General features: G+C 41.1%; 2 long non-coding RNA genes across 2 annotated transcripts in view; both read left to right on the top strand.

The window, feature by feature from the left end:
• The window catches only part of LOC140689599 (uncharacterized), a 30,852-nt gene extending 20,531 nt beyond the window's left edge, over positions 1-10,321 (top strand). Inside the window, exons 3-5 of the long non-coding RNA XR_012064639.1 lie at positions 124-251; positions 8,058-8,210; positions 9,937-10,321. This is a non-coding gene — a long non-coding RNA (uncharacterized lncRNA). The remainder of the gene's footprint in view (positions 1-123; positions 252-8,057; positions 8,211-9,936) is intronic.
• LOC140689600 (uncharacterized) lies at positions 1,655-1,940 on the top strand. Its single transcript, XR_012064640.1, has 2 exons — positions 1,655-1,734; positions 1,822-1,940. It is a non-coding gene; the product is annotated as an uncharacterized lncRNA (long non-coding RNA).
• Positions 10,322-23,045: the final 12,724 nt, after the last annotated feature.

The raw sequence follows: 23,045 nt of genomic DNA, 5'->3' as shown, positions 1-23,045 counted from the left end.
TGGATTTATTTCAATGTAAATATTGTTAATTATATAATCAATTTATTGTCTAACTAATACTCTATATGTCATATAATTATATGAATTACATAATTAAATGTGTATACGTGACTATGTCTGCAGGAGCTGGATGATGAATGTGCCTGGGATTTTCCTAAGGAGTCGAGCATTGGCCACACTGGGTATTGAATGGGAGGAGATGAGAATCCTGGATCAAGTTCTCATAAAACAAAACAAAACAACGGAATAAGGTAAAGCAGAAAAATTGCCAAGCAAACAGTTGGAATCATTGTTTCCATAGAGAAAAAAGAGTTTGGGGACTCTGCGTAATACTGATCAAAATAATGTCCTATCTGTGTGAGTACTTTGAATTGCAGAAGTATTTCACATGCGTTATTATATTTGGTCCTCATGGCACTTTCCAAGGTGGGCTTTTACCAGCCTCATGATTTGTAAATGGGGAAACTGAGTCCATTAGTTGCCTAGGGCTGCCACAGATCAAACGGCCACAACTTCTGTGGCTGAGAATGACAGAAATGTATTCTCTCACAGTTCTGGAAGCTGGAAGCCTGAAATTACGGTGTCATCTGGGCTTCATTCCTTATGGAGGCTCCCGAGGAGAGTCCACTTCCTGAGTCCTCCAGCTCCTGGTGGCCGTCAGCATTCTGCGGCTTGTGGCCATGCCCTGCCCATCTCTGCCTCTGTGGTCACATTGCCTCGTCCTCTTCTGTCCGTGTCCTCTGTGCTGATCAGGACAGTTGTCACTGGATTTGGGGCCCATCCAGATAATCCAGGGTGATCTTTCCATCTCAAGGTCCTTAGCTCATTTATTTCTGCAAAGACCTATGTGTTGCCAAGTAAGGACCTATAACACAGCTTGATGCTCCATGTATGTTAAAGAGAAATGAGATGGTCTCATTTCAGGAGAATTAAGACCTTGAAATGGAGAGAACAAAGATGAGCTAACAAAAATGAATCCATGAATGTGGAACTGAAGAGTCAGGTGCTCTTAGACCCTTGAGACTCGTCAGGTTAAACAAAATTAAACTTCTCAATGGCAGGCCTTTCAAAGTCTTTAATATTTTCAGTATCAGTGCAGTTTGAACTTCCAGGGCAAATGCGGTGTTTTCCAAGATGATCTGAAGAGGGGATTCTTTTGTGCTGAACTTGAGGGAGCAGTGGGGCTGCAAAGCGTAGTTTGGGAAGCAGTTCACTCAGTGAAGAGAAATCGGGCCCAACTGCTGTGAGTAACCTGGGACCACGGGGATGCGAACAGGCATTTTCTGTGAGTTAAATACTGTGGTGAGGGCTTCAGATGCACTAGCTCCTCTTAACACACTCTTGCGGTAGGTTCTGTTATAATTACTTAATAGCTAAGGAAACTGAGACGAGAAGAGGGTCAGCCACTAGTCTAGGGTTATGCAGAAGTAAGAAGCTGGTCACTAATCAAGCCAGTCGACCTAACCAAGCCTGCTAACAAAATCACTGTTATTATTCCAACATTAAAACATTCTGACAGACCACGTAATTAAATATGTGTGCAAATCAAGTCTCAGGACTCCAGAGAGTGGCGGCTGGGCTACTGTGGTCTCTGGCATCAGGGAGCCAGGCTCGCTGTCCAGGGTGTCCTTCATCGCTTCTGTCACTCAGGGCTCTGCAACGAAACAAAGCTGGTGTCCTGAAGGAGGCCAAGAAATGCCTCGAGACTTAGGTCAAAAATGCTTCAGTCCACAGGTAATTTTTGAGGGTTGATCCTATTCCTGTTTACTTCAAAGCTTCAGTAAAAATGAAAGAAATGCAAAATGGTATTTCATTTTGCAGAGACATCTGGGTTCTTCTGGATCTGGCTTGCTGACAAAGCGTCCTTTGACAATCGCATGGCTGTGCTGAGGAGGAAGAGAGCTCTTGTCTTCTCACCTAAAATAAAATTCCAAATGGTTTTCTTGAATATTCCCCATCAGAATTTCTGGGGAGGGGTGGCACTTGAAACCTCTCCCCCCGCAGTTAACAACTCCTGCCATCGCTCAACATTTATTTCTGGAGTAGAAGCTGAATTATTGAAGAAGGAAGAAGAGGAGGAAGGTGGGACAAGACCACAAGCTGCAGTTCAAGGGGTGGTGTCAACTCGTAGGATTATACCAGTTACCATTTGTCAAGTGCTTTGAGCAGTGCTTACTGCACAGAAGTGCTTGTCCACTAAATAAAAACACAACTCTGGGAGAGCTTGCCTTCTCAGGGGGTGGTTCTGGGGGCTTCTAAGAGGACCTGAAAGGAGTCAGTCTTTGCAGTAAGAGCAGGTCTTTGGAGGTGAGATGAGCTCAACCTGCAGCGTGTAAGGATTTCTGACTTTTTAAGCCTTGGAAGTTGGCGCAATGACAAATATTCCTGAAAGATATCCAGCTTCCATTTAGATGGAAAAAGGGCCATTGTATTTCCAAGGAGTCTCAGGAAATTAGGAGAGAGGTTATTGTTTTTCACACAAGGAAATTGAGTCTCAGAGAGGTTAAGTTTCCTGCCCGTGGTCAGGCAGAGGTGGGTATTCACAGCCGCAGGCCTCCTGCTCCCTGCCAGGTGGGTTCCGCGGCACCACTCACCACAGACAGGCACGGGGCTCAGCTGTCTCATTAGAACAAGTAATTGCTTATTCATTTCTCCTTTTTTAAAAAAAATCTTATGAAGTTCTCTTTCTTAGGAGGCAGTAATTTTTGTCACAAAATTTAAATGGACAGGGTTGACTTTGCTTGAACTGATGCTTTTTGTGGTCGACTCGGAGAGGTGGCAAAATGCTTCCCACCCCTTGTTGAAGGCAGACTTTTATGAGAGTGGCTGTACCGGGCTTAGGGACCATAAAAATCAGGAAGATAGGTATCTTGAAATAAGCTTGCAACCTGACGTGCACACAGACTAGCAGTGCAAGTTTGCTAGTGATCAGGGTCTCTAAATACTGAAAAGAAAGCAGAAGCTGTTTATCATTCAGCCGCTAAGCTAACACGTTCAGCTAACAGTCTTGTATGGCAAAAAGTTCCATGTACTTACAGAAATAGATATAAATAAGTGTATGTATATGTATTTTAGCCACTTTCTTACTTTGTATCATTAAGCCTAGCATAATGAGGAAGGAAATATTAGGACAATTTATATTAGATGTGAGATCAAAACGCTAACAAAGAGGTTGGCCAAATAAACCCAGGCAAACCAAATTGTGGTTACACGCTACTTGACAATGGTTAGTGGCTGAAATCTGAGGAACAGCCGTCTGGGTCAGACGCCATCTATTTTCAAAAAGTAGCCCATTTGTTTACTTATTGAGGGCACTTTCCTCTTAATTAACAACCCAGTTATGTCTTTCACTCGGTGTCTGTGACTAGCTAACACATTCACACAGGTACCAGCTTCTGCTAACTCGCAGCCGTTGCTGAACAGTATTCATGGAGCACTTACCCAGAGCAAGTATCTTCCTCTACCCCTCCTCCCTTCATCGTCCGCCAGTATGTATTGGACATTTGCTATTAACTATGGCAGGTGTCTCCTAACATTTTCTTAAGACTTAAATTTCAGGAAGCCAGAAATAAAACACTGTAAAAGGCCCACATTCTGCTTCTTGTATTAAAAAAAAACCTCCCAATCGTCAACAGTATGCCATATACATGCCAATTTTATCATTGGGAGGAGAGGGTGTTTGGTGATTAATTCAAAAATTATACATATTATGAGATGATTCCTAGAGACTTTATACCGAAATGTGCTTTAGAATAACCTAGTAAATAACAGGATTTCAGTAACATGATTCACGAAACCATCAACTGACTTTCATCTTTCCACGAAGGTTCTTTACTTTCCCTACTACTTCCTAAACAGATTTTTTCCCCCTCCCTATTCAGTTCTTTGAATTGATTTTTGCTTTAGCATACTGGATAACTTTTATTTTCAGCCACCACCAGAGCCTAAATCTTATTCTTCCAAGATAAGTGGATAAGCAGTGAGGGTCTTTGGGCTGCTTTAAAAAAAAAACAAAAAACATTCAGTATGAATTTGGAGGACAACCCATGTCTTTTGTGTGTGTTACTTCTCTCTGAGGGCAGGTGGAGCTACCTGTCCTCTGACCCCCGTCAGGCGAGTTTGCCTTCCCTTTTCCCATCCCGAAGACAAATTAAGAATGCTGAAACCTTTCCCTCATAACAAAACAGTGATAAAGCAGGTAACAGGACCTCACATGAATCAGCTCTTTCAAAGGAGAGGCCCCAGCCTGCACCCTTTTGTCTAGCCTGCTGGCTGGTGGGTTTTTTCCAGGCTCTTTTTAGGGTCGTAGCATTCTTTAGCCTCGCACACATTCTCCTTGGAAATGTTTCACTTTTCAGACAGCCTCTGTGTTGATCAAAAAACCCAAAGAGCCACTCCAGAAATCTGAACTTCTAATGATCTTCTTTTATATTTTCTTACAATGGACAATGGCTCTCTCCGGACTAATGGCCTCAGCACACAAAGGTGCAACAAGGCAGAGAGAGGGAGGGAGGAGAAAGAGGAGCCACTATCACAGGAGAGGCTGTAGCATCTCGGTGGAAAAAAGTCGTTTTCTGTAGCCAAGTTGTTGCTGTCTCTTGCTGAAAATACTCAAGGCCCCTGCAAACCAATGCTGAGAAAGGATAAGAGCGGGTGGACAATTTCCTTCCCAAGAAGAAACACTACCGTGGGTTAAATGGTAATAGATAAGTCTTCTTGTGCTTTTCTAATCCCTCTCACCAGCAACCCAACAACAGAAAACTAACGCACTAATAATTCCTCCCTCAAATTTCCTCCGTGCAAGGTTTGACCTTTTTCCAGCCTGAATGAAGCAAGCGGCCTTCATGTGTGTGACAATTATGTTGAACCAAATGCACCCTCTACTGGTCAATCGAAATATTACCAAACTAGTACAGGATTCATCAGATTCCTGAAATCAGAAAGGAAAGATATTTTTGGGCAGTTTTAATTGCAAGAGTGTTTTTCGAGATGCAATTATATAAGAAAATTGCAAAAATTTATGTATTATATTTCATAGAAACTGAGTGAAATAAAAATCGATTTTTATGATTTGACTTTTTGCTTGAAGCTTGCTATCACTTCTTCCAAACATTTGGAAACTTTTCTTTTTGGTTAGTTTTCAGACTGTACTGACAAACTTCACTAAAAGTAATGATGTGAGAAGTGGCAGAGTCCTCAGAGGTTATTTAGTACAATTCTCTCATGTATAGAGGAGGAGATTAAAGCCCAGAGTAATTCCTGAATGCTAGTCCAGTCACTTATCCTATCACTGAATCAGCTCTAAACAACTTCTGGCTATTTTGGTAAGATAATATATAGACTAATGCTTTGCAGATTGAAAGAATTAAACAAATATTATTGTTATTAATATGTTAGGAGAAGAAAATGAGATACATTTACATTTTCCTTCCCTTTGAAGACTGTCTCCAAAAATGATAAAACCACAAAAAGCCAGTAACATCTCCTTTGATTAGAATCACCACAAGATTTCCCTAAAACGAAATATGATCTTACATAGGCATATTATGTAAATATCATGATTTCATAGATTTTAGAATTTTTATTGGCAACTGGGTGTAGAGGTGACTGTAATTTATCTCAGTATCTGAGCAAAATTGTCAGTTATAGGTGTTGATGCACGAAAACCAAAGGTAGTTGTATTTTGACTATTGGATTGTCTTTAGCAAAAGATGTCACCATGTGAAGACAGCACCTGTGTGGCACTGCATGTATGTAAAATTTCCTTGAATATTTCATTGCTGCATATTCTGACCAAAAAGTCAATTTCAGATGTTTTTCAAATTAAAGCTAACAGTGAAGACTTAAATCATTTTGGCAATTATTCGTTTACTCAACACTCATTCAAAATAGTGACAGACACTGGGTTAAGTGGTAGTGATGGAATTCTAATTTAAAAAAAAATCCTATCTGGTCTTTGCTCTCAGTGCACTTTCAGAGTATGAAAGAATTATTATAGATAAGGCCTTGAGCTCTGACTTGGGGAACACAAAAACAAACGTGACAACAAGTTTGCTCTTAAGGATTTTATATGGGGAACAGAAAGAAAATAAATGAGAATAATGAGATGAAAATAAAAATATAATAAATATAAAATGAGAAGAAGAATTAGCTGGCACTAAAAAGTCGCATAGGGAAGAGACTGTTTCCTTCTGGACTTGGAGAATGCCTTGTCAAAATATTCAAAGTAAGGGACAAGATTCTAGAGCCTGAAGAAACTTTGCCACAGTTTTCACCAGGAGGCTGTACCGTTTCCCATAGAAATGAGTTTTGGGATGTGCAGGGCTCGACTAGCATTTTAAAGATGGGGGCCAACGATGTTAACTATGATGCAATCATGTGATAATCCTGCACAACCAAGAACTGTCTTGCCAAAGGCTAATGGCACTACTGTGGAGAAACACTGAATTCTAGTCAACGTAAAGGAAGCGGAGGCCCCAGAGGTGTTCCACCAAATGATCCTCTTGCCCTCTTGACTGCATTTCTCTTATAACTGGAGGTCTGGGTTCATATTTTATGTTCTGATTGTCCTGCAGTGTCTGCGGGGACATTTATCCACTTTAGAAGTGACCCTCCCACATCCCATCGACCTCAGTGCACACCCGTGGCTTCAGCACCAGCAACACTAGGAAGAGCGGTGGGTCGTTTCATCACAGGTGTTGCATGAGTGGCCCCAAGCCCAGAGGGAAGTGGAGGCAGAGCCACGGGGAGCGCCTCGGACCTGTGGGTGTCACCTCAGTGCTTGTTCTGACACTGAATTGGAATGTTAGCAGTTTCTTTAAAATTACCAAACAAATGATACAAATTAGAAAAGGGTGCACGTTTCTCCTTAAAAACACTGAGAAATATGCAGTCACCTTATATTTTACTGACTTCGTTTTCATTCAGAGATTTAGAAGGTGGACCCTGGAGCCTGAAAGCCTGGTTCAGACCCCCGTTCTGCCACTTCTGTGCCAGGTTCTTCATCTGTGAAAAAGGGGGACGTTTAGAACTGTTTGGGGGATTATGTAAAATATGTATAGTGAGTCCTTACCAGTGCCCAGAACACAGTGGATCCTCAAAAATTAACATACTTTTTGTTTAATCTCTGCACAGGTTCTGAGGTTCTAATAAGCATGTCACAGCACAATTATAAACCTCAAATCTGTTGTTCTCTAGACTTGTACGTAACTCATAATAAAAGCCACACAATTTAGAGACTATTATATATAGTTATAAAAATCCTATAACTGTCTTTGAAAATGACCTGATTAAGAAAGAAGCCTACTTTTTAATCTTCTGATCCTGGAAAATCTGGCCAAGCTACAGGGCTCCTGAGGAAAATGCCCCAGACTCTGACGGCCTGGGCACCACGCAGTCCATATAGTGTTGGAGACTGTGATACAGAGAAGCTGTTGCTTTGACATTTTTAATGACCTAGCTGAATGTCCTGCCTACTTCTAAAAGTTTGCTTGATTTCACTTTCTTCTATTATCCACATTTACTTTTTAATGTTATTACTGGTGACTGTGAACTTTCCCAGTCCTGCTGAAAGATGGGGGAATAATTTTCAAATTTTGATGTACTTCAAATGTAAACTAGAACTGATGATCAACTTTTCTATGTTGTACCTCTTTCTGTATGTCTATGTTTGGGAATTGTCCTCTGTGGATCCCAAATTAGACTGTGGAAACCAAATTCTTGCTTTATCCACTAGGGGGAGGCCTTGTTCTTCTATTCAGTGTGAATCTTCATTTCAAAAAAAAAAAGTGAAGTTTACATTTTTCTTCTCCCTGTGAAAAGTCGAATACTTTCAGTCCAAAAGAAGTTTGCTGAACGTCATGATGGTAGCTTGGCTCTTTTAAGGTTGACAGTGTAGAATTCACTCAGGGAGAAAAGACGTGCTGATCTGTGAATGGTGTTTAGTCTCCTTTTTCCCTTATCTTTCATGGGCCACTCAAGCCACAGTCTCACACAACACATGCTTTTTCACAGAGCTGTCACACCACTCTAAAGAACTCTCTTCTGTCTCTTTACAGAGATGACTTACTGAAGGATTTCCTGAGTTATGCAGCCACACTTCTTATTAGTCTTCAACTCTTCACCGCTTTGATGAAACACTTCACAGTAAATATAACAGTAATATGAATGTATCTGACATTTTTCAAGCATCAGTTAAAAAAAAAAAGAAGGTAACTTTTCAAAACCCATTTGAATTTGAATTTCCTAATGGTTCCAAGTAGCCAGCATTTAATTTCATCAAATGGTATCACTTTTGTAATACATATAATCGAAAATGATGGAGTGATGGAAGTCCATTAACTGGTAAGAGCTGGCAGAGGTCCACTGGGGTTAGGAAATTGAGGCTTGCTCAAAGAACAGTGATGTTTATTTGGTGCTCAGGAAATGTAAAGTTAGGTAGAATGATGGTGCAGCCAACTTCGCAAACAGTTTGGCATTTTCTAGAAACGTTGAAACATAAATATAGTATATGACCCAGCAGTTTCACTCCGAGTTATCCACCCAAGAGAAATCATTTATCCACACAAAGACTTGTATATAAATGTTCTTTAGCAGTGTTATTCACATGAGCCTATGCAAGGAAACAATCAGATGTCCATCATCTAGTGGACAGATAAACACAAAATGGTGCATCCATACAACAGAATACTCTTGACCAAGGGAAAGGAATGAGGTCGTGGCACACACTCTACAGCGTGGTTGACCTTCAAATCCATTTTGTTAAGCGGAAGAAGCCAGACACATAAGATCATGTATTGAAAAGTTTCATTAAAGGAAAAGTCCAGAAGAAGTACGTTTACAGGGACAGATAGTAGATTAATGTTACTGGAGAATTGGAGTGGGAGAAAAGGGTGCCTGCAGACAGACATGGAACTTCATTTTGGGGTGACTGGAGTGTTTTAAAATTGGATTGTGATGATGGTTACACAACTCTGTACATTTACTAGAAACTATTGAATTGGACACTTAAAATTTATTGTGTGTATAAAGTTGCGAAAAATTAGTAGAATGAATCTGAAGGTGAAACGTTCTTATGAAAATCTGAAGCATTCTTCCAGAGAGAGGAACTCAAGCTCATTAGATACTCCAGCTTCCAGGTCATGCCAGCTTCTTGTCTTAATTTCAGAAAAGAATAAGAATTTGTAACTTTCATTTCTATCATCCTAAAAAAGAAACCCACTAACTGGTCCTGAATCAAAGCATCAGAATTCAAGCAGTGGAGCTTGTGACATGTGAGACATTCCTCTAACTCACACAACCTACCAGTCACCGAATGAGACAGGACTCCATGAGGTCTGGTCTCTCCTCGCAGGGGACGGGAACACCATGTTGTTTGAGTATCTTGAGCAATTTAATGCTATTGTCGGCAAGTGACATGGATACAAAGACAAGAATTATTTCCCTAACTTGTGACAGACTATAAACCATGTCCACGTTTCTCCTCATGCCTTTGGGAACCTTCCTTTGCTATTATCTGGCCAGGACAATGGGATATTTTTTTTCTGACATCAGTGGTGGTGAATTGATGTCTTGACATATGTCTGAAAACTCACTTAAGACAGACATCTTAAGGAAGGTATGGGAAACGGAGGAATATTCACAAGTATATTGATTATTTTTACTTATAGAAATGAATCTCATCTCTCTCCTCCACATCCCATTAATAATTGCTGCTATTTTGAGTCATTAAAATGCCTGGCATTTGTTTTGCAAAACCCATTCAAAACATCAGATACGAAAAGAAATGATGATATGTTTGCCTACACACTGCATTTGTCCTTTTCATCTCTGAGGGCAAATACGCCTTCTTGTATGTCTCTGAGAAGTTTCCCTTGATAATGTTACACTGGGGGTGCTTTTTGGATCTCACTTCTTTTCCTTCCTTCCCTTCACCAGGTTAATAAAACTAGCTTCAGGAGGAGAAAATGTCCCTGCTCCTGGGGACGACAGGCAGGAGGACTCTGCTCCTGTCTCACCGTCTTTTCTCAGCACCAGAATGCCTCGATGCGGGAGCGACAGCTGACTCTTCAGTGATGGCGTCAAGCTTGGCTATTCCGTCTCCAGGTGGGGAGGGTCCAAGTCACAACTGTAGCCAACGAAGATCAGAGCAAGTGTCTTTTCCACCTGGAACACACTCCAGCACCTGTTGGAAGAAATTTTTATTTGTCACCCAAAAAAAGAACCCTTGCAGAAGGATTATAGGTGAGTTTAAAAAAAAAACCTATTATTATTTCCTAAGGTGTGCAAATTATTTTCATGGTTGAGTAGAGCATTTTAACTTGTTGTTGACGGGCTCCTAACAATGATGTATTGTAAGCTGGCTTCATTGTGGCTGTCCCCTTCCATGGTGACAGCTTTACTATGGTAAGTGTCACCAGCTCTGTGGGTTCAAAGTCTGTTGATTGCCGCTTCTCTCCACCTGGAGTACAGTTTTTCAGTGTTGCTGGATGAAATCCTTTCCATCGTTTGGTTTGTTCGGTTGGTTCAGCCGAATGCTTTGTTCACAAGACTGTCTTTGATGCCACTGGGAAAAGACTTTCTCCTCCAGAGCCCTCCAGCACGTGATTACGCTCTTAGAGACATAATCTTGTCTCAAAATAACCAGTACTGGGTAACATGATTATATTAAGAAACTTTTTTTCCCCTTGAATAATTACTTTATTTGAGAAGCAAATTCTTCCAAAGATTTTTAATTGAAATCTTTAAGTTGTGTAGTCTATGCATTATTATTGAAAGTAATAAAATCGTATAACATCCCAACTATTGCAACAAATCCAAATGCTATGGCTACCATAATTAAAGAAGATACTTCATTCTATTTGGTTTATATTTGTTTGTGTACTCATCTAACCTCCTCTCTACAGCTGGGCTATAAAGTCCTTGAGGCCAGGACAAATGTGGACACAGATTTGTAACTTCTGTGAAACACCCAGAGGAGGGACTGACACAAAGTAAGAAATAGCAAAAGATTTGTCCTTCCTCCTTTTGGTTTTTTCAACTTAAAGTGGCAAAACTTAATCTTGAGACACAGTGCTGGTGGCTAGCACACAGCTACTAGGGATTCAGGTTCTTTGCATCTTGTCCTCGTAATGTTTTTGCTTTCAAATGAATCAAGCCATATCTAATTTTTGTGGGTCTAATTGATAATAATATATTATTATGAAGCCAGGGTTACTCTGCGGAGAAGAGTCCCTTTCTCTTAACACTCTCCCAGCCAAATCCTCCGCTCCTCACCATAGCCCCAGTCTGCTGTCCACGGGATACCAAAGATCCTGTTGGGGATCAGACTTCACCCTGTAAACCACTTCATTCTCTCATCAAATCTTTCTTCCATTCACTCAGTTGTCTTCTGAAAGATGATCCAGTCTGCCAACAAGGCTCTGTGTGGTCTGGCCCTACTTGACTCTTTTAAGTAACAAACACATGACACGGTGAGGGATGGGCTTTAGAAAGATGTGTCTCTAACTGCTGCAGCCCAATAGTATGACCACATGTCCTGGTTTTCCAGAATGGGATCCATTTTTGATTGTTGTCCTGCTGTAAATATTAATAGTGTCCTCTTGTGATCGTAACACTTGATGTTAGTGATAAAGTATTATATTTTCCCAAGAGTAGATAAAGACCATGTAGTATGAAGCTCTTGGTTGCAATTGGTTGTGATATTTTGTGAGAGATGATGTCCTGCATTAAGTTAGGGACAGTAGGGACAGAGCACAACAGAGGATGGATAGCAGTGGTAGTGACATTTAAGACGTAGAAAACACAGTGGGCGGTGGCTGATAGGATGTGGGAAATGCACAAGAATGACTAGGGCTCTGTCACTCCAGGTTTCTCCTTCAGCAGCTGAGCAGGCAGTAGACTATTGGCTGAGATACAGAGAACTAGAAGATGAACACGTCTGGGGGACAGAAAATAACAACTGAATGTTAGAAACTGTGGAACTGAAGACGTCTCTAGGATGTCTAAGAGAGCTGGTAGACGTTCTGACGTATGTCTGAAACTCTGGATAGAATTCTGAGCTGAAGAGAGAGATGTCGGGGTCATGTGCATAAATATAGTAACTGAAGCCACGTGCGTGGACGAGATGGCCCAGGCTGACCCTAGAGAGAAGAGAAGTGGCCAGGGACAGAGCCCTGAGGAACTTCAACACTGATGACTGATGAGAGGTGTGGTTCACAGCAGAAAGTGAGAAAGAGGCAGAGAAACAAGGAACAAGGAGAGTGTGAGGTCCTGGCGCCAAAGAGAGTATTTCAAATGCAGGAAGCGGTCAGCAGTGTCCACAGCGGGAGGGAATGAGATGAGGTCCGAAAATAACCAGTGGGTTTAACAGCAAGGTCACCTTGGTGAGAGATTTTAGTGAGAGGATGTGGACACATCAGGATGCAAAAAAGTAGAGCAGAAAGAAACTCCTTCTGGAAATCTTAACACTGAGATGCGTGTCTCGGTTAACTGAAGAGAGATGGTAGTAGATGAATTAATTCCTTCTTTTTATTAGCGAGTGTGTTCCATTTCCTAGGAAACGTAACAGCTGACCCACTTAAGGTACATGTCCTTTAAGAAACCCCTAAGGAGGTTAAGGGTAAGACTGTCTGGCTCTAGAAAAAAACTAGTGAGAAGGATCTTTAATCCTTGTGTGAAGGAAGATTTAAAGTCTCCTTAAATGTCATTGCATAGTCGTGGCCTGCTTTTCCTATAGGGAAGCCTGGAACTTGCTGTGAATTCTGCTTTTCCTTTTTCTTAGAGCTTGAAAGCCATCGATTACCTGCTGTCACTTGACCGGCATTATTTTTAGTACCTGCTTTTCATAATTATCAGTGTATGTCAAATGCCCTCACCACTAACTGATAGGAAGCCAGACGGAAGAAACACAAACACGGGGGTGCGATCTCAGAGGGGGCCGAAGAGCTTGGGCCCTGATACCAAGTAGACCTGATTCTGCACCAAGCCTCAGTCTCCCTCCCTGTAAAGTGTGGGTGTTAATAGCAACCTCATCATGTTGTCGTAGGGATTAAATAACACAAGATGGAGATAAAGCCCCCAGTAAACACCCACATCAAAATTCATCACGAGGTAAATTACTCTTCCACTTTTTTTTCTGGTACAATGTCATTTCAAAAAGCCTTTGTGTATATGGAGAAGGCATTTCAAGGTCAGGATTAAAGTCGCTATCAGGGTTGTAAGAATAAAGCTGATAGTGCATTTATCTGCAATATTCATTTGCCTGCTATATTGAGAAACCAGGGATAATCTTCTTAGTGTCAGTCAACCCTCTTCTGCCTCTGCCTTGCAGTAGCAAGAACTCGACTGTCTTTGATACTGTCTGCTTGATACCGTTAATTTAAGGTTGTTGGCATCCCCACTTCCTGCAGAGAAATTGTGGCCTTTTTTGGTGTCACCTAACTATTAGAAGGTTTAATTGAGTCTGCCAGAGGAATCCCAGGTCACCGAGCATAGAAGTCCCTAATTGTGTGATGATGTTTGTAGCAGCCTTAGACACAGTTGTCAGAGGCTGAATGTGTATCCCCTATACTTAACTGTGTTGGAAGATCAGCTTATGGTGGTTTGAAGATTCTTAGACACATTTGCTTCAAGACTATTAGCTTTATGAATTTATTAGGTGCCATCCAATGAACAAAGTCACCAGAGCTCAAGAAGAAAAGGAAACATACTTTTCTCTTTGCTTGGCAACTGAGAACAGTGAGAGAAAGTGAAAATGCATGTAGTATATCTTCAGTGTGAAGAAAGTGCAAATTTCTGCATTGGCTAAAATGTACCCCACACAAGGGATCATGGAAAGATTTGACAAAAATGAAGCATTCATACTTTGAGTAGTCACCAGCCTGATTCTATCACCACCCACTATTTTGTTAATGAATAGGACCTTAGGTGGAAGCATGATGATGCAAGGCATTTGGGGATATTGACAAAGAATAAACAAAGTGAGGGAGGTTGGACTCTGGATAATTAGTGCAGAAGATGAAAGCAGGACAGGGTTTAAAAGGTTCCAAGAAAGGAAAGGGGACAGTGGACCTAGGAAGTAAAAGATGTGGTATCATGGGAATTAAATACATCAACGTTAGAGCGATTCTAGGTAATCAGAGCTGAGACTTGAGCCCCTGGTCTTGTCCATCTGCCCCATCTTGGACTGTCTGCAGTATGGCTCACCACTGCTGCTTTTGGAGGTAATTTGGACTAGAAGTAAGTAAACTTTACAGCATTGGAAAAATGTAGCAGGATGCTAGCTTACCCTTGGGGGAATGGAACATTTTCCCTTTTACAGTGAAGAGATAACCAGTCTGTCTTCCTACGTAAATTTTCATATCATTTCACTGTTTCATGATGTCCTTTAGGACCATTTGGATTTGGAGAATACTGTACATGAATCAGTATTTTGCGATCATATGTTCTAATTTAGATGTTTAACTTTTTTGAATGTAGTTTCCAGAATTACCTAAAAAAAAGAGTGGCTCACAACCATGCTCTACAGAACTCGTGTATTAAAAAAAAAATTCATTGCACATTCAATTGCATAGTGATTCTTGGCATTTTTAATGGTGGAAGTTTGTGAGCTGTAGACTGAAAAATGATCAAAGAGCTATTAGAACGAACCTCACTTCTATTAACAGTCATCATAATGGCCCCCAGCCCTGACTGCTTCTCTTGTTCAGCTTCAGTCATCCTGAACCCATCACCGGGCTTTCAGTGAATTGGCTTATTCTCTTCAAGTTTGCCTGATGAATGTGTTTCCTTCTTTGGTCGTCTGCCTTTCGAAAGATAGCTGCAAGCCAGGAACACTCATTAACTCAGTGGTACGTGGAGGGGAAGCGCTCAAGAAAGGGCAAACTTTTCTTCCTGATGTGAACTCATTTGGGGAGCTGTTAAATCTCAACAGGAGAAAAGATTTTTTCAGTGCATTGTCAGGTCTGTTACAAACACAGCCACTGACTTTCAAAGATACTATTTGAAAAAAACCCAGCTGGTAGGTGTAATATTTAAATCTCACCCCGATGTGATGCCCGGCAGCTGTTGCCAAATAACACGGGAAGTGCATGAGAGTCAGAGTTGGCAGGGAGGTGTTCGGAAACTTCCCCCCTGGTGGGGAGCCATGGCAACAGGAGGGGAGAGGGCAGGAGGCAAGAGATGTGCAAAGGTGAGTTCTTCCATGGAGGGAGCGGATGAGACGATGAAGTCAGTTAATTTGGGCTCTGCTGGCTTATTTATTTGTTCCTGGCACTTTCCTCTGTACAAACACAGGAAGCCGCCTCCTTGGTGAGGTTTCTAATGAAACCATTTACTTGAAATAATAAAAAAAAAAAAAAAAAAAGAAGAGCTCCCCATGGCACTTGCATTTCAATGAGAGACCTTCCTCTCCAGCCTGGATGTGTGCAATTGATCGGTGACACTAGGATGAAAACGTCCCATCGATCGCTGGGAAAGCCAGGCGCCTTCACTTGCAGCCTGCCAAGCGTTTTGGATTATTTTACTCCGTCACTTAAAATGTGACCCTGACAGGCTTTCAGAGTTTAAGGTACCTATTATATTTACAAAAGAGAAAAGGAATTTTAAAAAAAATGAAACAGAAAATTGATATTAGTCTTATAAAACTGTGACCAATATTCCTCCCCACAGGCGTTGTAGTTCCCACTTTAAAACTGGTTTATAATTCAAACTTTATGTACAGATTGATTTTTTGTGATATTCAGACTGCACTGTTCAGTGCAGAGTGTGGACCCACAGAGGAGAGAGAAGCACGTTGTTCGGGTAATGTTTTGCCTAGTGCAGGTTTTCTGTGAGTAACGAATGTTCTCTGGAGGGACTTATATGTAGGGTTGAAGTTTTGAACACTGAGTTTATTTTAAAGTCCACTTTGAAGTGTTAAAATGAACTTGTTCAAAAAACCCCACAAACAACCCATTTTGGATTGAAACCTACCTCTTTTTGTGTTTAAACTTCCAGAAGGGTATTCTTCATTTTTCCAATGACTGGTACCACCCTCTGAAAATCTTCAGTGTTAGGAAGCCCTTCATTATATTTCAGTATAATGAAAGAATCACAGGATTCCTCTCTAAGAAGCTGTTTCTCTGCACCCAGGCAGCCTGTAGAGAGCCCGCCACATTTAAAAACACACAATCCTATGGATGCAACCCCCCAGGACTTTAAATTACGTTCCAGCATCAAATAACTTTCACAGCTGAGAAACTTTTCCTGCCAAAACTAAATTCCTCCCCTTAAATTTTCAGCCTGTATGTCAGGACCCAAGTCCAGGCTCTGATGACCCGCCTTGCATAGAGCTTTCATTCTCTTTTTCTTCTGGAACAGTGGGACTTGGGAAAAAAAAAGCTGTTTGGTTTCACATAAAGGGCCAATTTTTCACCTTGACGAACATGTGAGATTATAGTATTTACTGACATCGTTCTGTGACCAACCTCTGAGTCATCTGTTCAGAGACTTTACCACTTGTGACTGTAGGGGAGGAGAGTTTCGTGGAGCTGTGGCTCCAAGAGCATCAGCTGCTTAGAGAACAAAAACAGTGGGATAATCATTTCACCCAGCAGATTGCTAGTGATTAAAAATTTCAAAGGACACTTGCTGGCCACTGAAATGTAATGGGGGGATTGTAGATGAAAGTGCATGGGGTGTTGGGTTAATTCCTCGGGATCCAGCAGAGACTTGTTACAGCTAATGTCCAATAATGGGACAATGTCCATGATTAGCCTAAAGCTTTTTCTTAAGTTCCATTTCCAACGCAAATCTAATTATCACAAACGTATTAAACTACTGGGGAAGATGGAGTAAGTAGGAAGGTCTAATTGTTGCAAATTAACCCTTGCTTTGGGTTATACAGACAGTGCTCTGTTGGAGATGGAAAGATACTTTATGATAGTGTTCCTGCCTTTAAAGGGCTAAGGCTGTACAAGGGACAGAAGGTAGGCACCAAAGCGTTTTTCACAACGTGAGAAGAGAAAAAAATGTAGAAATGGAAACAGCCATTGTTTTTGAGGAAAAACTGGGAAATCCAGTCACGAATATTAACAAAGTGCTGAACAGCTGGGGTGGGGAGGGTGCAGGTGGAATTGAAGGAGAAAAGATAATTCGTATCAGAGACCTAGCGTGTCACGAAGCAGCAGGAGCTGAACAAATAACTCTTCAAGTGACATGAATGAGACGATGTAGCCAGATTTTCATTAAAAAAAAAGTAGTCCAAGTCTTTCCTTGAATTTATAACGACTAGTTTTATTGCTTCAAGATTTAGGACTACTGCCATATTGAAGAAAATGAGAACAAAAACTTTTCAGTATTTCCAGAAAATTGCCTGGAAGGAGAAAAAGAAGCAATAAGTGAAGATGACAAATAAATGAATCAAGGTGGTAACAGGATTTTATCCCATTATTTTAAAGTTAAGGCTGGTTTACATCTTGTGAATTGCCTGGTTGTCTTAAGAATAAATCATTTAATTTACTTCTCAAGAAGAAATGAAAATCAAAATGTAGATTTTCACAGTATGCTTCTTCAAAACTTTTGACTTTCATATTCTCAGTGCGATGAAAGCCACTGAAGCATGGCCAGAGGAGGGAAGAGTCATGCCTTCTGGTTGGGAGGCCCGTCTGGAGTCCTGCCTCATTACCGCTCTGAGGCAGATGCCTCATCTGTAACGCATGTGCTGTTAGTTTCAGCAGAGGACTAGACAGCACAGGCATCCTGGTGGCCAAGGAACAGCTGAGATACAAAGGGCAATCAGGGCACCTGTGCCTGTGACTTCTCACTGGGGACCCTGTGTCATACCGTCTTCTGGGGCCCTCCTTGTCTCCTTCCTCTTGTCTCCTGTGGTCTTAACCTCTCTGATGGCGAGAGAAAAACCAGAAAGATGAGCTCAAGATGAAAAGAACGTTTCTTTCTTCAGCTATAAGGGAAGAGCTAGCTTAAGCCATCCAAATCATGGTTCCTTTTTTCTTGGGCTCCACCAGGGTCCTGCTAGGTCTCCTGAGGGCTTCTCTCCTCCTTGAGAAGGAGGCAGTCCAAGTTACAGGGGAAGGAAGGGAGGGAAAGAGAGGCAGTATGCACACACAAACTGTGACAGATAAACAGTTGTGCTGCCCAGGTAACACATGCTGAACAGAGGAAAACTGAAGACAGGTAATTCAGGCAGGTGGTTTCAGGTAGACGGTTGGTTGGTTGATTCACGTATTCCTCCAAATCTTACGGGAGTAACTTAGACACTTCTTAGAAATGAGACAGACAAGGATTCTTCATTCATGGAGCTCACATTTTAGGGGGAGGAGAGAGACAATAAGCATGCAAATGCATTGCTGAATAACTGTGTTTCTTGTTGTGATAAGAATTATGAAGAAAATCAAATACGGACGGGGCTGAGAGAGCAAGTGGAGGGGAGCTGAGTTATGCCAGACTGAATCTTTAGGGAAGGCTTCACCATTCGGTGAGAATTGATTTGGTGTCTGTTGAGGGTGCTGTGCCTTGGCACCGATCAGTCACTGCCTGCTTTGTAAAGATCCCTTCCCGGCGGACTTCCGTGCCTGTGACACCACCTGAGGGGCTGTCCTCTTCGTCCCCCACCTACAGGCTGAAGCTTGTGACTGCTGGGTCAGGTGAGATCACATGAGATCACATACAGGGAACTCTTCTACAAACTCTGTTCAACAAAAATTTAATGTACGCCTTCTAGATGCCAGGCATCCATCAGTGACTGACACACGCACACACACACACACACACACACACAAACATGCATACACACGCACACGCATCGTGCACACACTCATACAGAGCCTTTCTAAAATTTACAGTCCATTTAAAGATACAGTCTCCTCTTCCTCCTCCTTTTCCTCTTCCTGACAAAAAGTAAGTTTAAGGCCAGAATTTCTATGAGGAAGCCATTTTTCTTTGTGCTTTACTAACATTGAGATTTAAACCATCTGTAAAGCAAATATTGCATTAAATTCAGTTAGAGACATTTCTGCCCAACGTTCCTACCCCTTTCATATTTGCTTTATTAATCAGATTTGGTCACTAAGTGAAATAAGGCCCCTATTTCAGCTTGACCATTCTGTGTTTTATATTGCAAGCCTTTGGGTTTATTTCAAGATTTTATTTAGAAAGAATTTGTCTATTTTTGAAGTTATTTATTATTGCTATGGGTGGGCGTGGAGCTGTTTCTTCCACATGCCTTCTAGTTCAAGCTCCAACCTCAAAACAGCGAGGTGGGACCATTTTTCTACTTTTTAGTGGATTTCGGCAGACTAAGGAATATTGGCTGAAGATGCAGAAACATACGTCTTATGAGAAAATGGGTCAGCTTAACACCTTCCACTTTGAGATGGGCCTGCTGCCCAAAACATTCACTGCAATAAAATTATTCCATAACTTACCATGATTAATGAGAAAAACGTGCCTCTTTACCTCAGCTAAATTCTGCAAATGACAGAATAGAGGAAATAAAAGTTGTTCACATTTTTTTCATGACTCCAGGAGAGGTTAGAATAACCAGAAACATTTCCTGTAAGATCATGAACAAGACAAGGATACTGACTCTCACCACTTTTATTCAACATAGTTTTGGAAGTCCTCACCACAGCAATTAGAGAAGAAAAACAAATAAAAAGAATCCAAGTTGGACCTAGAATGTCCACTTTCTCTGTGAAGGTGTAAGGTCTTCATGTCATCACCAACTCGGAAACTGCCTGTGGGCATACGAAAAGCACTCAGGATTGTCCAGTAAATGGTATTCAGGGAGGAAATGGATTCCATTTTTAAGCATTTACCCATGGTCTTCACTTGTGGCTTCTACAGTGGGAATGTCTTAAGGGATATAAAATTCACACTGCACCTGAAGATGACCTTGAAAAGCGTTTTGCTCACTTAATTATAAGAAAACATAGCATGTCAAATTAGCAAAGGGAAACAAGGGAAGAACTAAAAAATGTCAGATGCAGTAGTTAAAACCAAAAAGGAAAACATATTTTAAAAATGAGGCGATCATTTTCTCTTACACTGATAGAAATCTCCTGTGTTTTATTTTCCCCTTTTAGAACAAAGCTGTGCAATACTGTGAAATTCTCCCTAATATGTATTCTTCAGGTAGGTGGCAGGTCCATGGTAATGTGAGATGGGGAGAAAAGAAGCTCTCTGGAGTTCACAGAGGGATCAGGCCTCTCAGATGATGGATGACCTCTGGTTAAGGGCAAATAAAGCCCCTGATAAAAAGAGAATCAGTGGTAAGGACTGGGTACCTTGGACAGTGGTAGCTTTTTTGTAGTGTATTTTTTGGAAATGGCATTTTCTAATCCTGTGTGTCATGATAGGCTGCCCTGTGTTGTTTTCTGCTTCCTGAGCTTAACTAGAATAATCAGGCAGGTGCATGAAAGAATTTTTTCCTTTTTTGCCATCTGATCTGTTTTCTGTTATCCATAGGTTGTTTGACCAGACAGAGAACCTCTGAGAGGCATAATATGATTAGCAAACAAAAACATTTTAGCTACCACAACATTGGTTTTGCTGGTATTCTGACTGCTGGGGTAACCACGGTATTGACATGATACAGATTATGCCCAAGGACAGAGTTGTTGCCGAATGAGTTAGAAATAAATCCATCTAAGATTCTGCACTCTTTGAGTTTTGATTTTTTTTCCCCTTCAGGGGTATTGAGTGCATTTTTCATACACAGGGATGATAATGAGCCTTTGTGGTCAAAGATGGAAAATTGTGCTTCATTAATAAACCCAATAGGGGAGTCTCTTTGAACAGCTGGAGAGAGTCAGGATTCAGAAGAGAAACATCTGGGCTGCTAAGGGGTCGGGGAGCTCCTGGGGGGTTTCCTCCTAAGGGCTAAAATACCACTTGCTCTAAAGCTATCTGTTATACCAGGGTCAAGGGGAATAGCACAATAAGGGTAGGAATCAATTCTGGGCAGACAGAATCTTGTTTCTCCTGCTGGCACCCACAGTGCTTGGGAGTTACTGTTACATGACTGAATAAATGCTTTCTCCAGTCCTCTCCGCTAGAATCCTATGTGAAAGAAAGAATTGCATATTCCTTCGAGGGTATATGATTCCAGATTAAGATGTGCCTACCATACGACTATTCAAAAGATGCTGCTAAACCAGAATCATTTCTATGAGAATGTAGTGGTAGGGTTAAGACAAAGGGCAGTTCCCCCCCCCTTTTTTTTTTTCACTTCCCTCCATTTTTTGGTTTGCTAGTGTAATGGGGCCGGAGTATTTTAGTCAACGCTGTCTGATAGAACTTTCTCTGATAATGGAAATGTTCTTTCCCTGCGCTGTCCGATAGGATAACCACTAACCATATGTGGCTGTTAAGAACTTGAAATTGTGGCTAATGTTCCTGGGAGATGAATTTGAAACTGTATTTAATTTTGGCTCCAATTTAAATAGCTCCATGTTGCTAATGGCTACCACACTGACAGGGAGATCTAAGAAATGGAATAAAACCGTAAGTGATGCTTTCCTTTCTCGTCACTGACTAGAATCCTTAGATGCTAGTTAAAATGACTAAATTGTCACATAGGGTTGCCACTTCATAAAAATGAATTTACCTTGCCTTTTACTTTTTAAACCAAAGCTGGGGGCATAATGTTTTCAGATAGGGTAAGCAGTGCAGTGAATACGCTTTTCAAAGTGTTGTTGCCTCTCCTATTTTGTGTAAGAAGTTGATCTCTGGGTCATGTAAAGGGAAGTATTCGCTCCTGGAGAAGACACATTGTGACGTGGTAGTATTCGAACATGAATTGTCTTGGACATTGCAGTATCTCGGCTTTGTTCAGGATTCACTTTGCTTTCTTCACTAGACCAGAGCTGTCAAGGTGAGGGGCATTGGTAAAGTTTGCAGGTGTAGTCCGTTTCTTGCATTATGGTTGTATTTGTATCCAAAGTCAAATAACAGACCTTTCATATTTTTTCACTGATTCTGATGGATTCTGTTAGGTGATCTTTTGCGTTCGTGTGTTAACTATAGTATGGCAAACTGTTCTAGAGCCATAAAAAATTAAATCCTGTGGGAGTTTGTGGTGGAGTTTAACAACACGTAGAAACAAACATGTCACCTTTCCAACGCTGCAGCTTAGGTGAAGTTCATTGCATCATATGCAATGCTACGTGCTCCTCTCTGGCTATTAAGCAAAATGCATTACTGCCTACAGTTTTAGTCTCAATTCACGTTCCACGTGTTTCTGCAATTGTGTTTTTCCCCATTTCCACAGACTGTAATCTTCTCTTGACTCAAGAAATGAAGAGAGGGTGAAACTGGGAGAATTGAGGGACTCTAGAGAAGTCAATGAATAAATTATGATTATCTATGAAATTTTTACTCCCTCCATTCCATTTTCTTCTTGTAAGTTTCCTTCTACATATGTTTTTCTGAGGTATAAAGGCCAGTCCATTTTGATGTACAAAATATTTAAATGTTGTCAGCCTAAAGAATTTTCCTCTAGAAACATGACTTTTAGAGATGTGTTTACAAAAAGTGAAGCTGCACTCAAGATGTCAAAGAGTGAGTTGTTATAACAACTGAAGTAACTAACTCATGTTTTCTTTCTCCTTTCCTCATTTTGAACTTTGTACCACGGTTCTTCTTCATTAAAAAAATATTAAAAATATTTTCCAGAATATGTGGAGAGTATTGAATCAACTTACCTCCCTGACCTGAATGCTTGAGTACGTCTCAGAGCAGCCTCTCTCCCTGTGCTGGTCATAGGGGATCTTCCTAAAACACCTCAGAACTTTCCATTATGACTTCTCTCTGAACAGTGGACAGTCATAGGTAGCTCAGCAGGTTTTTGGGGTGAGAGCGTGTTCAGCTTCATAGCCACATGTTGAAAGTTGATTGTTTCACTGGAGAGACTAGGAGTGTGGGCAGCACTGAAATAAATTCCCTTTGGAAGTTTTTGTTTGTTTGTTTGTTTTTGTTTTGTTTTGTTTTTGGAAAAAAAAAACTCGGCTTCAGGTGAAGATCAGCACATGGCAAAATAATAATCC

The sequence above is a fragment of the Vicugna pacos genome, chromosome 26 (assembly GCF_048564905.1).
Source record: "Vicugna pacos chromosome 26, VicPac4, whole genome shotgun sequence".
Classification (NCBI taxonomy): domain Eukaryota; kingdom Metazoa; phylum Chordata; class Mammalia; order Artiodactyla; family Camelidae; genus Vicugna; species Vicugna pacos.
This window is presented reverse-complemented; position numbering and strand designations above follow the sequence as displayed.